The sequence below is a fragment of the Ambystoma mexicanum genome, chromosome 4p (genome assembly GCF_040938575.1).
Source record: "Ambystoma mexicanum isolate Mex_15411 chromosome 4p, UKY_AmexF1_1, whole genome shotgun sequence".
NCBI lineage: Eukaryota > Metazoa > Chordata > Amphibia > Caudata > Ambystomatidae > Ambystoma > Ambystoma mexicanum.
This window is the reverse complement of record NC_090927.1, coordinates 827,694,445-827,709,438: the sequence shown is the minus strand read 5'-3', so window position 1 is coordinate 827,709,438 and position 14,994 is coordinate 827,694,445.

The window sequence follows — 14,994 nt, the reverse complement described above, 5'->3', positions numbered from 1 at the left end:
GACTGGGACTCGGCATTGTGCGCTCCGGATCTCCCTTGTGACACTCTGCATTAGTAAAACATATCAAGCCTTTTCAAGGGAATTACAATTACCAGGCTGCTTATCTTGTTTGCCAAGCACCAGCACCACTGTCAACCACACACATTTCAGCTCCCGGATTTTACTTGGGAAATTAGTGTCCCTCTCTCCTGAATAAATATGACCTCTATACCACCTCCTCTTCCTTTTGTCAGCGAACCAGGCCGTCCTGTCATCCCATGGGATCGGTGGAAAGATATATTTGAGAATTACTTGGTGGCCATGGGTGGAGACAGATTTCCTGCTGCACGAAAGAAAGCTCTCCTTCTTCATAATCTAGGCACCGAAGGGCGCAGGATTTATGATGGACTTCCTAGAAATCGTGACCTGGGAGCTGGGGATATGGATGAGTACTCCTTTGCCCTTAAGCAACTTAGAGACCACTTTGAGCCTAAGAAGAACGTCAGTTTTGAGAGACACAAGTTCTTTCAGAGAGTTCAGGAGAAATCAGAAAATGTTGAATCATATGTTGCTTGTCTCAGATCATTAAGTTATAGGTGCGAGTTCGAGCAATTAGCTGATTCGCTCATCAGAGACCAGCTGGTCAGATGCACAAACAATCCTAGAATTCAGGAGAAGCTACTGGCAAAAGATATGGTCCTTCAAGAGGCGATTGAAATGGAGAGAAGTATTGAACAAACCTCTGAGTACTTGAAGGAACTCAAGATTGACAAATCAAATGCTGATCAATCCTCGGTGTGTGTGGTGGATCAAAAGAAGAGGGGTAATTACTCCACAATGAAGAGAGGAGCTTGGAATGTGAAAGGGATGTGTTCTCGTTGTGGCAGCCTCAAACATGGAATGAATTTTCCCTCGTGCCCGGCCAAGAATGCAGACTGCTTCAAATGTAAAGGCAAGGGTCATTTTGCAAATGTTTGCAAAAATAAATCAATCAACTGTGTGGAACCCAAAATGGAGAATAGTGAGGAGTTTGACAGTAAGACAGGATACTATGTTCATCAAACTTCTGCCATTCAAGAGATGACCCCTAAACATGTGTTCCAGATATTGGAGGTGGCCAATAATTCTAAAGGCCCTGTCGACACATTCCGAATTGGTGGTGTTGAACTTTCAATGAAGGTAGACTCTTGCTCACCTTGGTCCATCATATCCAGAGACACTTTGAGAAATGTCCTCAAAAAGGATGATGCCGCTATTCTTCCTACCAGTATTAGAGTGTGTGGATATGCCAACTCTGACATAAATATTGTCGGCCAAATCTCTTCGGAAGTGTGCTACAAGGGAAGAATCTGTCAAGCCACGTTCCTTGTGGCAGAGAAGGGAGCCTCCTTACTGGGTTGGGAGGAACAGAAGAAATTGGGGATAATAGTACAAGCCAGTGCACCTGTTCCAGTTTCAATTGCTGAAGTGGGAGATTGCTGGACCAAGGAATTTCCTGAAGTGTTTACTGAGGGCCTTGGCAAACTTAAAGATTTTGAGCATCACATTAGATTGAGAAATAATGCTCAACCTGTCGTGCATAAAGTTCGTCAAGTTCCATTGAAGATGAGGGCGCAACTCAAGGAAGAACTTGACAGTCTGATGGAAAAAGGGGTTATTGAACCAGTAGTAGCTACGGAATGGTTGTCCCCCATCGTTCTAGTTACCAAGGCAAATGGTAAAATGAGGTTGTGTGTAGACTTACGCAGTTTGAACAAGAACATTGTGGTTGAAAGACATCCCTTGCCTAACATTTCGGAAATTCTGTCCACTCTAGGAGAGCCTAAACTATTTTCCATTATAGATCTGTCTTCTGCGTACCATCAGGTGCCGTTGTCTGAGGAATGTCAACAATTAACAGCATTTATTACTCCAGAAGGTGTTTTTATGTATAAGCGTATGCCCTTTGGTTTGGCCTCAGCGGCATCCGTTTTTCAAAGAGTGATGGAAACAGTTCTCAAAGGGCTTAGCAACGTGACTGTGTTTCAAGATGACATTCTCATTTTTGCCAAGAATGATGTTGAACATGACAATGTGTTAAGATCTGTTTTGATTAGACTTAAGGATGCTGGGTTAACGGTACAAAGAGAAAAATGCAGAATTGCCATGACAGAGGTTGATTATTTGGGACACAGAATTTCTTGCAATGGTATCTCTCCTAGAAAGTCTTTGGTGGACAGCATTGTGAATTCTCCACAGCCCCATGATAAGGAACAATTACGTTCTTTCATGGGGTTGGCGGAATATTATCACAAATTTGTTGATGGGTTCTCTAATATATCGTCTCCTTTGAGAGATTTATTGAAGACGGGCTCCAGATATGTGTGGTCGGATGAATGCCAGAAAGCCTTTGGTAAAATTAAAGAGGGCATAGTTAAAGCTCCTTCCTTGGGGGGGTTTATATCTGGAAGGAAGACTGTGCTCGCTGTAGATGCGAGCATGTTAGGGCTTGGAGCCGCCCTGTTTCAGTATGAAGGGAGCATTGAACATGTTATAGCTTTTGCCTCCCGGCCACTAAGGGGGGCGGAAAACAACTACTCAGTAGTTGAGAGAGAAGCGTTAGCTGTTTCGTGGGCAGTAAGTCATTTTAAATTTTTCCTGTGGGGCCAATCATTTCTTGTAAAAACTGATCACAAACCGTTGGTTCAGTTGTTGGGCAGTGCCGACTGGACTAAGGGTTCGCCCAGGATATCCCGGTGGATGATTGATTTGTTGGCATATGATTTCAGGATGGTGTATGTTCCTGGGGATGAGAATGTCATTGCTGACTGCCTGTCCAGACTACCTATCCAGACCAAAGATTTCAATAATGTGAAGGAGGAGTCTTCTGTCAGTATTTGTGAAATGGTGCAGAATGCAATAAGTGAAGAAGAATGGGTGTCTGCTGACAATCTTGATGAAATTTTAGGCCAAGTGAAAGAGTGGGTCAAAACAGGTTGGCCTAGAAAAGATCTGGTGGAGAGGAAATTTGATGCGTTCTACAATATCAAGGAGGAATTGAATTTGTCGGAGAATGGGTCTCAACTTAGGAAGGGGATGAGGATCATACCTCCCTCTGGAGTTAGATCCAAACTTGTAGAAATAGCTCACCAGGGTCACCTTGGGATGGGGGGGCACCAAAAGACACATAAGACAATCGTTTTGGTGGCCAGGAATAGATAGTGAAGTGGAAAGAGTTGTCAGGAAATGTAAGGAATGTGAAAAGAGTGATAAAACTAAAATTGTTAGAGATACACCTTAAGGCCGGTTAGTGTCCCAGCAGAGCCTTGGAGGAAGTTAGCAGTGGATTTGATGGGACCCATTCAGGAGTTGGGTGAAGATTTTAAATATATCATTTTGCTTGTAGACTATCACTCAAAATGGGTCGAGTGGAAACCTATAAGGGAGGCAACCACTTCTCAAATGATCACTTTCTTTGAGGAAGTGTTTTACAGAGAGGGGTTTCCCTCGGAGCTCGTCTCAGACAATGGGGTACAATTTTGTTCGGACAGAATGGTGGAATTTTTTAATAGATATGGTATCAAACATTACAGAACAGCGTTGTACCAACCCAGAGCGAATGGCTTAGTGGAAAGAATGAATAGGTTTCTTAAAGGTGGTCTGCAGTTGGCCATGGCTTCGGGATTGAAGTGGCGGACAGTTCTTAGAGAAATGGTCTGGAGTTACTGTGTGTCTCCACACTGGTGTTTCACCTTTCTCATCTCTCAAGGGTAGACACCCAGGGACAAAACTATGTCCGGGTTGGTTGAATCTAGCGAGGAGTGTGAATATTGACAGAAAAAAAATTATGGATCTAGTTAGGGAGACTCAGAATGAGTACAAAGTTCGTTTTGATAACAAGAAGTCTGTTCGAGGAGTGAGTTGGTCTGTTGGGGACTGGGTTTACATCAAAAATCCAAGAGTATCTCCTAAATGCATCACTAGTAAATTCATTGGTCCCAAAAGAATTGCAGTTATAAGGGGAAATGTTGTTATTATGGAGGGTGGTGAATGTTGGGCAATGTCTAGACTAGCCAAAAGTAACAAGGTTTCTGCTGAAGGTAGTGAAGAGCGGGACCAGGAGTGGTCTCATGAGACAGAAGAGGCTTCAGTGTTTGGGCCACATGCAGATAAGGCAGTGAATGCTGAGTGTGACCGAAATAGTAACAGTGATAGTGGTCTGAAAGCAAGCAGAGTCAGGAACAGACCAACCAAGTTAAATGATTATTATGTGGGTTAAATCTTGTTACTAAAGGAAGGAGATGTGTTGGAATGGGTTTCTTAATACTGTGCAAAGAGTCACATTTACTGTAGGTTAACATTACACTATGTATTGATCTTATGATGTAACCTCATTCCGTTTGGATTGTAGGTATGTGTTTGTTCTATTTAGAATGTATGAGATGTTTTCTTTTGTTACCAAAGGGCAGTTGGAGCCAGCCTCTCAGGAGGGCGCCTGCTGTGTCTTGCGGTCTTTTACTTGAATAATAAATATGTAACTAAGAGTCGCGTCCGCCTCATAACTTAACAGTCCCCCACCTAAATCAGGAGGGTTGGCATGTATGGTCTGGACTAATGTCTCCTGAATGGAACGGATAATGTTAGCATGTATGCATGGCATGCACATTTTAAAGCCAGGACTTGCTCAAGGTGCCACTGATGACATTGGGCCACTGACTGGGCAGCTAATGCCATTGTGACATAATGTAAATGGTGAAGGCAGACTAGCCTAAGCTTTTTTGATTATTAATATAAAAGCCAGCAGTAAATATGTAAATATGTCTCTGAAAAAAAGGTCTGCGAATCAGACCCACTTTCATAATGCTCCATTCTGAAAAGAATAGTGCAGACATGTAACTTTGCTGAGCCTGTCTACGAATACCTCCCCGGCAGATACCTTTTAGTTTGGCAACATCGCAGTTTTAAAGAAAGATCTTGACTCAGTTTAGTTCCCAGGAGGGTCGACGTTGGTGCAGTACGTAGACCATCTGCTCCTAGCCTCCTGCTCCCTGGAAGAATGTGAGGGAAACTCTCTCATTCTGTTAACAGTGCTGGCTGAAAAGGGTCACCTGGCATCTAAAGACAAGTTACAGTTGTGTCTGCCCCGTGTGCAATACCTGGGTCATGAGATTTCAGCTGGGGAAAGACATCTGATTCAAGATCGGATTACAGCAATCCAAAAAGTCCCCAAGCCTTATATTAGGAAAGATTTCCCTTGGGTACAATTTTCCCCCCATTTATGAACCCCCAAACTTTTAGCTTTTGTTTGGTTTACCTAAACTGACTTTTTTCCAGTGAAGCACAGCCTTCAGCTGCACTCCTCTGGGCTTTCGCTCATTTGTTATGGGGAAACTATATTTCCCTTAGTCTTCGACTATGTTGCCATTTCTTGGTAACTTTTTATCTATGTGCCAATTACCTTACAGTACCGCGCATAGGGTACTTTGTTTTTTTTTGCCCTAGCCCCCCTGTAAGGATTTTTTTTGTGCCCATGCCACAAAGTATTTTGTTCTGTGCTTTGGCCATTTTGTCCCTTTGCCTTCCCCCAGGCTCGTCCACTCTCCGTGCATGTACATATGTTATATAGTGAATGTGTGGCAACTGTTTTCTTGAGACTGCGGTTTAATCGGCAGAATTGGTGGTATTACCGCGGCTGTAATTTCACAGCAATAATTCTGCAAAAAAAAAAACATTGGGTCCAATTTACCCAAAATAAATGGGGATTTACACCGCTACCACCACTTGTAATCAGGTGGAAATTCCGCCTGAACAAGTGGTGGTAACTGTAAATCCATTTTGTGGTATTTCATAGGATTTACCTCTGAAATACCTCCAAACTCGTAATGAGACCCAGTGACCTCAGTTTAAATTTAACTGTAAGCCACCTGCCTCACTTATAACATTGAAGCAATTGCAAACATAACTTTGAGTGCTTCCGAATCAGAAACGCTAGGGAAGATCTGTGCAGAAAGAGGCTTATCAGCCTCTGGGACAAAAGCTGAGATGATCCAAAAGATCATGGAATGGTAGGAAAACCAGATCTCAGCTTGTCCCTCAGATGAATTACCTTACAGTACCGCGCATAGGGGTACTTTGTTTTTTTTTGCCCTAGCCCCCCTGTAAGGATTTTTTTGGTGTTTGTACAAGTGTGCCCAACAGGTGGCAGCAGTTTACTTTTAAAATATTTTTACTTTGTTTTTATGGACCATATCGCGTTTACCGCAAGACTGTGGCCAGTGCCGAAAATGCCCATGCCACAAAGTATTTTGTTCTGTGCTTTGGCCATTTTGTCCCTTTGCCTTCCCCCAGGCTCGTCCACTCTCCGTGCTATATGTTATATAGTGAATGTGTGGCAACTGTTTTCTTGAGACTGCGGTTTAATCCTGTTTTGTTACAAAGGCCTATAATAAATGTATTTTTGATATACATCTGTCTAAGAGTATTTTGTGGAGTTGTACTGTGTGTGCTCATTGTGGGCTTCCGATCACTCTCACCCATCCTGAGACTTAGGGCCTCATCACGAGTTGAGCTGTATTACCGGCTGTAATACCGCTGACTGTAATAGCCCTAGCACCGACCGGTCCGGTGGTATTACCACCGGATCACGTGTTGGGCCTTAACGGTAAATCCCCATTCCTGAATGGGTCCATTGGATCCAATGGGGAATTTTCGGTGCTAATACTGCGGGCTAATACAGCCGACTGTAATACAGCCGAAAACAGGGATTTTCATCTCCAGAAAAAAGCTGGAGGTAAAACAGCCGATTTAGCACCCAACTCGTGATAGGGCCAGCCCTTAAATGCGGCGGTAATACCGTTACCACCGCATTTAAGGGCTACAGCCCAACTCGTGATGAGGCCCTTAGTCTTGACCGCCTGCCAAGCTACCGTAGATTGGTCTGGTTTGTTCAGAAGGTTCCCCTGTTCCACTAAGCAAGGGTGGCCTCCTAAACCTCTTCCCACCAGGTCAGAGTTTAGAAATCCATCTTAACAAATTGGTGTACAGCAGTGAGATAAGAGTGTTGCGCACTGGTGAAACACCCAGGTTATACTTACACCGAAAACACAGTGGGCCTCATTACGAGTATGGCAGTAAGTGGTAAAATTGGCGGTAACTGAGTTACCTCCAATTTTACCACTATGCCAAATTATGAGTTTTGGCTTTGAGTGGATGATTTACCTCCAGCAAAACCCAGGAGGTAAATCTTGTCACTCAACGGCAAAAAACCGGCAGAATTGGTGGTATTACCGCGGCTGTAATTTCACAGCAATAATTCTGCAAAAAAAAAAAACATTGGGTCCAATTTACCCAAAATAAATGGGGATTTACACCGCTACCACCACTTGTAATCAGGTGGAAATTCCGCCTGAACAAGTGGTGGTAACTGTAAATCCATTTTGTGGTATTTCATAGGATTTACCTCTGAAATACCTCCAAACTCGTAATGAGACCCAGTGACCTCAGTTTAAATTTAACTGTAAGCCACCTGCCTCACTTATAACATTGAAGCAATTGCAAACATAACTTTGAGTGCTTCCGAATCAGAAACGCTAGGGAAGATCTGTGCAGAAAGAGGCTTATCAGCCTCTGGGACAAAAGCTGAGATGATCCAAAAGATCATGGAATGGTAGGAAAACCAGATCTCAGCTTGTCCCTCAGATGACAGTACAGAAGGTTGTTGGTGTGGTCTGGTATGGCAGAGGTCTGGGGGTTAATACAAGCTTACCCATTCAGCTGCCAGAGCCCAACAACCATGCCCGCGGAACAAACAGAGGACTCAGCCAATGTTACACTTACCTGGTCTCTGCAGAGGCGTTGGGGCATGGTTACAGCCCTCGCAGTGGTTAGATCACCCCCTTCAGGTTTCTCCCCCTGCGGACTAGCTGTGGGCGGCGACAATTGGTGGCACTGCTCCTGCGTGGATATGAGAAAACATGAGTGCGCTGATTGGTGACTGCTGTACCTCCCAAACCCTTCGACACAAGGTGCGATTTCTGTGGGCACGTACTGGCCCATAAGGCTCACCTGGTAAGTATGGAGGATGAGCCTCCATACATATAGGAGGACGCTACTTCTGGCAGGGACGCTTGTGGATGGGAACTAGTTACTTCACTGATCCCTGATAGGTATAGTCAAGTCCGGCTGAGACTATGCTCCTCCTGATTGGTGGTAAGTGTCTCTTAATGTCTCGTCTTTTCCTCTTTCTGTTTTCTGTCATGGTATTGTTGCTCTCAATGTTGTTAATTCCTGAATAATGTTTTCTCTTCTGCTTTCTTCCAGATAGGTGCAATTGCGGCCCAACAGCAGCTGTGGAGACGCGGAATGCAGCCGAGATGAAGATGGATGAAACCGCAACGTCCGACAACTGGTAAGTGATGGTTTAAGGTAAAGCGCGAGGTTTGATGGTAGCGTGACCTTAAACGTAATGTATGTTAAGTGTCTAACCTTGCCTTTCGTTTTATTTGCAGGTGCTGCGGTCGTGGGTGGAGCGCGTCGTGCTGCAGTATCAGGATGAAGATTCCAGCATCCCTGAAGAATGGAAGATGAGCCGCGGTGCCAGATGATGATGCCTGCGCTCCGGGAGATGTTTGAAGGTGAGCCGCAATGCCCAAATAACGATGCCTGCGCTCTGGAAGATGAAGGTGAGCAGCGGTGCCAAGAAGAAGATGTGCAGAAATGACCACGAAGACGCGCACAGGTGAGAGCAGGATCCCCCAGGTAGTAAGTATGGAGGCAGATGACTGGACTTCTAAAGGTAAGTGGAATCCCAGGAGGCAGTGAGCGGTACGCTGCGTGTAAATGCAGAATAACGCGAAGCATCTGCCTCAGGGATCAGAGCATCTTATATAGCTGTGGTTGTGGGCACGCCCACTAGGCTGGCTTGCCTGCCACACCCTGCTACTCCTAGTGAGTCAGCAAATGTCAGGCAACCCAACAGCAAGTAGCCCCACCCAAGTATGCATGTGGGGCTGCTTTAAAGAGGAAAGTTCCAATGTTAAATACATGGTGCACCCAAAATGAAGTGCTATGTCCATAATAAAGGTATTTTTTGACCCAAATTAATGTCTTGTTTATTATTCCTTATGAGGACTGTGTCCATCCGGGCCCCTGTGTGTGTGACCCTGTAAGGTCTGTGCCCTTGGCCCGATGACCATGACAGCACTCCCCCTCAAGGCCCCTCTCAAGGGTGGTCTTCCTTCTGGTCCTGGCTTGATGGGATTATCGCGATGGAATTGCTTGATTAATGTCAAGGGTTTCCCCAGTTCTCACCTGTCTATGTTGCCTGGTGTCCTCTTTAGGTGGAGTCTTCTTTCGCATGGTTCGGGACTTAAATAAGCCCGCTCGGCCGTCCTCGGCTTCCAGATTACGTTCAGCTTCGATGTCCAGGATCACGGGAAACTCCGGGATTATTCAAGAAGGAGTTGGGGGGCAAGCGGAAGCGACGCAGGGATTCTGGGAAGTTAGGAAAGAGGGAAGAAGTCGGGAGAAGGGAATACAGAGGCCAGGGGATAGCAAGTAGCACTAGAGAAGGTTCGGAGCACACGTCCGATCACAGCTAGTAGCAGCGTTGAGACGCGCGGGGCCGCGGGGGTGTGGCTTCTTTATAGAGGACGCTGCGTAGAACGTGAAGACTGGCGAGCAGCATTCTGACCTTGCCGCGATGTTGGTAGTATCATGGAGTGTAAGGCCCGACGTGTCAGGGACCAGGAGGTCCAGAAGGGGCGAGTTCGATGGTTCATGACAGCATGCCTCCTCCGGGAACTCGTTCCACCGGGTTTGCCCGGGTGTATGAGATGGAACCTTCTAAGTAACCTGGGGGTATTTAGATTTGAGATAGGTTCCCAAGTGCGTTCACTGGGGGGATATCCTTTCCATTCCACCAGGTACTGGAGTTTGCCACGTCTATATCTAGAATCGCAAATCCTGGATACCTCATACTCCAGTTGGTCATTGATGAGTACTGGTTTGGGCCGAAGGTTAGTTTGAGAAGTCTGAACAAATGGCTTCATTAAGGACGTGTGAAAGACTGGATGGATTTTCTTCCAGGAGTCTGGAAGCTTGAGTCGGTAGGCCACTGGGTTGATAACTTCCTTTATAAGGAATGGCCCATAATATAGAGGAGCCAATTTATTTGGTCGCAAATGCCATGGTAGCAGTTTCGAGGACAGCCCAACAGTATCCCCTATTGTGTAGGAGGGGCTTGGTCTTCGTTTGGAGTCCGCATACAGTTTGGTCTGGGTCCTGGCCTTTTCTAATTGTTCTTTGGCTTCTTTTTGAACATTAATGAGCATTTCAATCGAGGAATCGACTGTTGGAACTGGTGTAGGATGAGAAAGGATGGAAGGTAGAACCGAAGGGTGGAATCCTTGGCTACAGAAAAAAGGACTGGTCTTAATAGCAGAGTGGTCCGAATTATTATAGGCGAATTCAGCCACTGGTATTAAAAGGGACCAATCGTCCTGGACCTTGGTAGCGAAGCAACGGAGGTATTGTTCCAAGGTTTGGTTTACACGCTCTGTGGCTCTGTTGGTTTGGGGATGATATCCTGAGGAAAGAGCGCGTTGGATTCCTAGTATTTGGCAAAAATGTTTCCAGAACTGAGAAATGTATTGGGGCCCTCTGTCTGAAATGTCTTGGAAGGAAGTCCATGCAGTCGGAATATGTGTTCCAGGAAAATTCCAGCAAGTTCTGACGAGGATGGCAGTTTAAACAGAGGTGTAAAATGGGCCACATGGGTGAACAAATCAATGGTGACCATGATGGTTGTGTATCCCCTGGAAGGTGGTAATTCCACAATGAAGTCTGTTGCTATGAATTCCCAAGGCCTTGTTGGAAGTGGAGGTTGCTGCAATAGACCCTCTGGTCTCTTGTTGTCATGTTTGTTTTTTACAGACAGAGCATGCCTGGATATACCTTTGTAAATCAGCTTTCACTCCAGGCCACCAAAATTGCCTTTGTATTAATCGGAGGGTAATGGTAATACCACGATGCCCGGAGTAAAGAGTATAGTGCCAGAGATTTATTATCTGTTGCTGTAGTTTTTGTGTTGGGATGACCGAGGCATTGTCTTTGAACAAGTATCCATTTTTGGTTTTCAGTTTCCACTGGTTCTTGTCCGAGATATCTTTCCAGAGTTCCGAGGATTGAGTCTGAATGCAGACTTCATCAAGCAGGCTGGTCGCCTGGGCTACAATTATTGTGTGGGGAAACATCTTAGGAAATGTTCAGGACGCCGAGACAAGGCGTCAGCAATTACGTTTTGTGTTCCCAGAACATGGTGAATGTGGAACTGGTATTGGGCAAAGAAGAACGCCCAACGGGCCTGACGGCTGTTTCTGCATTCCAGGGCCTGTAACACTTGGAGATTTCGATGGTCCGTCCGGACCTGGACAGGATGTTTAGCTCCTAGAAGTAAATGACGCCACTCGGTGAAGGCTTGACGGATGACTAGAAGTTCCTTTTCTAAGACTGAGTAATGAGTTTCACTGGAGGTCAATGTCCGTGAAAGATAGGCAATAGGATGTTCTAGCCCGTCATCGAGTTCCTGTTTCAGAACTGCTCCGATGGCATAGTTAGAGGCATCTGTTTCCACTAGGAATGGTCGATTTATATCAGGTTGAACCAGGATGGGGGCTTGTGTAAATTCTGTTTTCAGGCGTTGGAAGGCCTTCTCCTGGGCTGGGGTCCAATGATAGGGAGTATCTTTCTTCAACAATGAGATGATCGGTTGAACAATCTCAGAGAAAGATGGTATAAACTTCCGATAGAAATTGGCCAAACCCAGGAAAGATTGGATCTGTTTTACTGAGGTCGGAGTTGGCCAGGATAGTATGGCCTTAACCTTGGATTGATCCATGCCTATGCCATCTGGGCTAAGGACGAATCCTAGATAGTGAACAGTGGAAACATGAAAAAGGCATTTCTCGGGTTTTGCTAGACGCTTGTGTTCACGTAGCCGTTGTAACACTGATTTAACATGTTCTTCATGCTTGAGAGGATCCTTAGAGAATATCAAAATATCGCCCAAGTAGACGATGACGAAAAGAAATAGCATATCCGAAAACACCCGGTCCATAAAGCGTTGGAAGATTGCCGGAGCATTAGAGAGTCCAAAGGGCATGACCAAGTATTCGTAATGACCAAAGAGTGTTCTGAAGACTGTCTTCCATTCGTCACCTTCTCTAATACGAATCAAGTGATAAGCACCCCTGAGATCCAATTTGGTGAATATTACGGCTCCTCTTACGGCTTCCAGGATATCTGAAATCAAGGGTAATGGATAACGATCCTTAAGGGTGCACTGATTAAGACCTCGATAATCAAGACAAGGTCTGAGTTCCTTGGTGTCTTTTTTAGGAACAAAAAATAACGAGGCTCTAGCCGGAGACTTGGATGGGCGTATGGTGCCGTTTTAGGTTAGTATCTAGGTATTCACGAAGGGCCTTTTTCTCTGGTTCAGACAGGATAAACATCCTTCCAAAGGGAATCACGGCTGAAGGTTCGGTTTCAATAGCACAGTCCTCAGGCCTATGGGGTGGTAAGGATTGGACAATAGCAGAAGAGAACACATCAGCGTATTCCTGGTAGGTTTTAGGAACCTGGATGATGTTGGAGACCATAAGGGAATCTTGCTGAGTTGTCGAACGTTCTTCTGATGTTGTCGGTGAAGGATCCTGGAACAGACAATGGGACATGGAAAATTCGGAACCTAGGAACAGGGAACCAGCTGTCCAATTGATGTATGGGTTGTGTTTTTGTAGCCAGGGCATTCCCAATACCATTGGGTAATGGGCAGATTTTATGATGTCAAACTTTATCCTTTCTCGGTGATGGTTTATAGCAAGCTCAATTTCCTTAGTCTGAAGGGTTATGGGTCCAGAAGAAAGGGGTCTTCCATCAATTGCTTCTACAGGTTGCAGGACGTTCCGGGATTCGTAAGAAATATGATGTTTAAGGACCCATTCCTGATCTATGAATATTCCCATGGCCCCACAGGCCACTTGTGCCAGAATGGGGTAGGATTCCTTCTTGGATGACGATAGAAAAGCCTGTAAAACTACCAGGGAGTTTTGTCCAGGAGAGTTCAAGGATGGTATAGATGTGGAGCCTGCATCTCTCTCCCGAAACTGACCTCCATCAAGGATCGGGAGCTGGCATTACCCGAGCTTCCGTGGAGGGGCTAAGGGGCATTCTCTGACTAAATGCTTGTCCGAGGCACAGTACATGCATAAGCTAGTATGGATCCTTCTCAGCCTTTCTTGGGGGGATATGGGTCCACGGAAGGCCCCTAGCTGCATGGGTTCGGGTTCATTTGTAGGAACAGGAGAATCTTCGGATTTTGAAGGGCTCACAAGAGGATTATTTTGGATGGTTGACTTGGTCTTCCTTTTCTCTGCCCTTCTTTCCTGGATGCGGAAATCAATCTGTAGAGCAAGATCCATAAGTGCCTGGTAAGAACTAGGACGTGCTACCCTGGCTAATTCATCCTTAACATCCTCATTTAGCCCTCTTCGAAAGAGGGTGAAGCAAGCTTCAGAAGGCCAACCCGCTTCTTTAGCCAATTGCTTGAATCGAGTTACGTAGGTGAGCATGTCCTGAGAGCCTTGCTGGAAATCGAGTAAACGCTCTTGAGCACTAAAGACCTGTTCTGGGCGGTCAAACATAGTCTTAAGTGCTTGAATGAATCCATCATAATCATCCAAAAGAGAATCTCCGGTGTGGCCCAGGCTAAGGCATTCCCGGAGAGTTGAGAAATAATAAAGCCCACTTTAGCCCTGGGGGTGGAAAAATAATAAGGTTTAAAGGTAAAGTGGACAAAACAAGAATCCAGGAATCCTCGGTGGGTTTTTTCACTGCCGTCATATTTGTCAACAATGCCGCCCAATAGCATGCTGTCCTTTAAGGCAGAGTCACGTGAAAGTACCAATTGTTTCAGCGCGGCGTTCTCCGCTTTCAAGTTCTGTACTTCGGTCGATAGTTCTTACATGTCACGCATAAGATCCTGGATGGCCGCCTCCATGTCTGTATCGACTTCGGTCAGGTGGCGTCTCAATCTGTCAAGGGTTTCCCCCCTTATCACCTGTCTATGTTGCCTGGTGTCCTCTTTAGGTGGAGTCTTCTTTCGTATGGTTCGGGACTTAAATAAGCCCGCTCGGCCGCCCTTCCAGATTACGTTCAGCTTCGATGTCCAGGATCACGGGAAACTCCGGGATTATTCAAGAAGGAGTTGGGGGGCAAGCGGAAACGACGCAGGGATTCCGGGAAGTTAGGAAAGAGGGAAGAAGTTGGGAGAAGGGAATCCAGGGGCCTGGGGATAGCAAGTAGCACTAGAGAAGGTTCGGAGCACACATCCGATCACAGCTAGTAGCAGCGTTGAGACACGCGGGGCCGCAGAGGTGTGGCTTCTTTATAGAGGACGCTGCGTAGAACGTGAAGACTTGTGAGCAGCGTTCTGATCTTGCCACCATGTTGGTAGTATTATGGAGTGTAAGGCCCGACGTGTCAGGGACCAGGAGGCCCAGAAGGGGCGAGTTTGATGGTTCATGACAATTAAAGGTGGAGCATGGACGTGTTCGCTGGGTTCCCATGTTTGGTCTAGAGTTCCGTAACCTTTCCAGTCTATAAGGTAATACAATTTGGACCGAACTAACTTGGAGTTCAAGATGGACTTAACTTCATACTCTGTTTCCCCATCTAGTAATTCTGGCTCTGGTGGAGGACTAATCCGTGTATCCGGTTTCATTGGTTTGAGGAGAGAGACATGAAATACTGGGTGAATCTTCATGTGAGATGGTAACTCCAATTTCATGGCGGCAGGGTTGATTATTGCTTTGATAGTATAGGGACCCAAATACCCGGGGCGGAAGGCCCGTGGTTCTTTCAATGGTATGTGTCTGGATGCTAACCAGACTTTATCCCCAATCTGGTAATCGGGAGCTTCTTTTCGGTGCCGATCAGCAAACCATTTTTGTCTTTCTTTGGCCTTAGTCAAGTGTC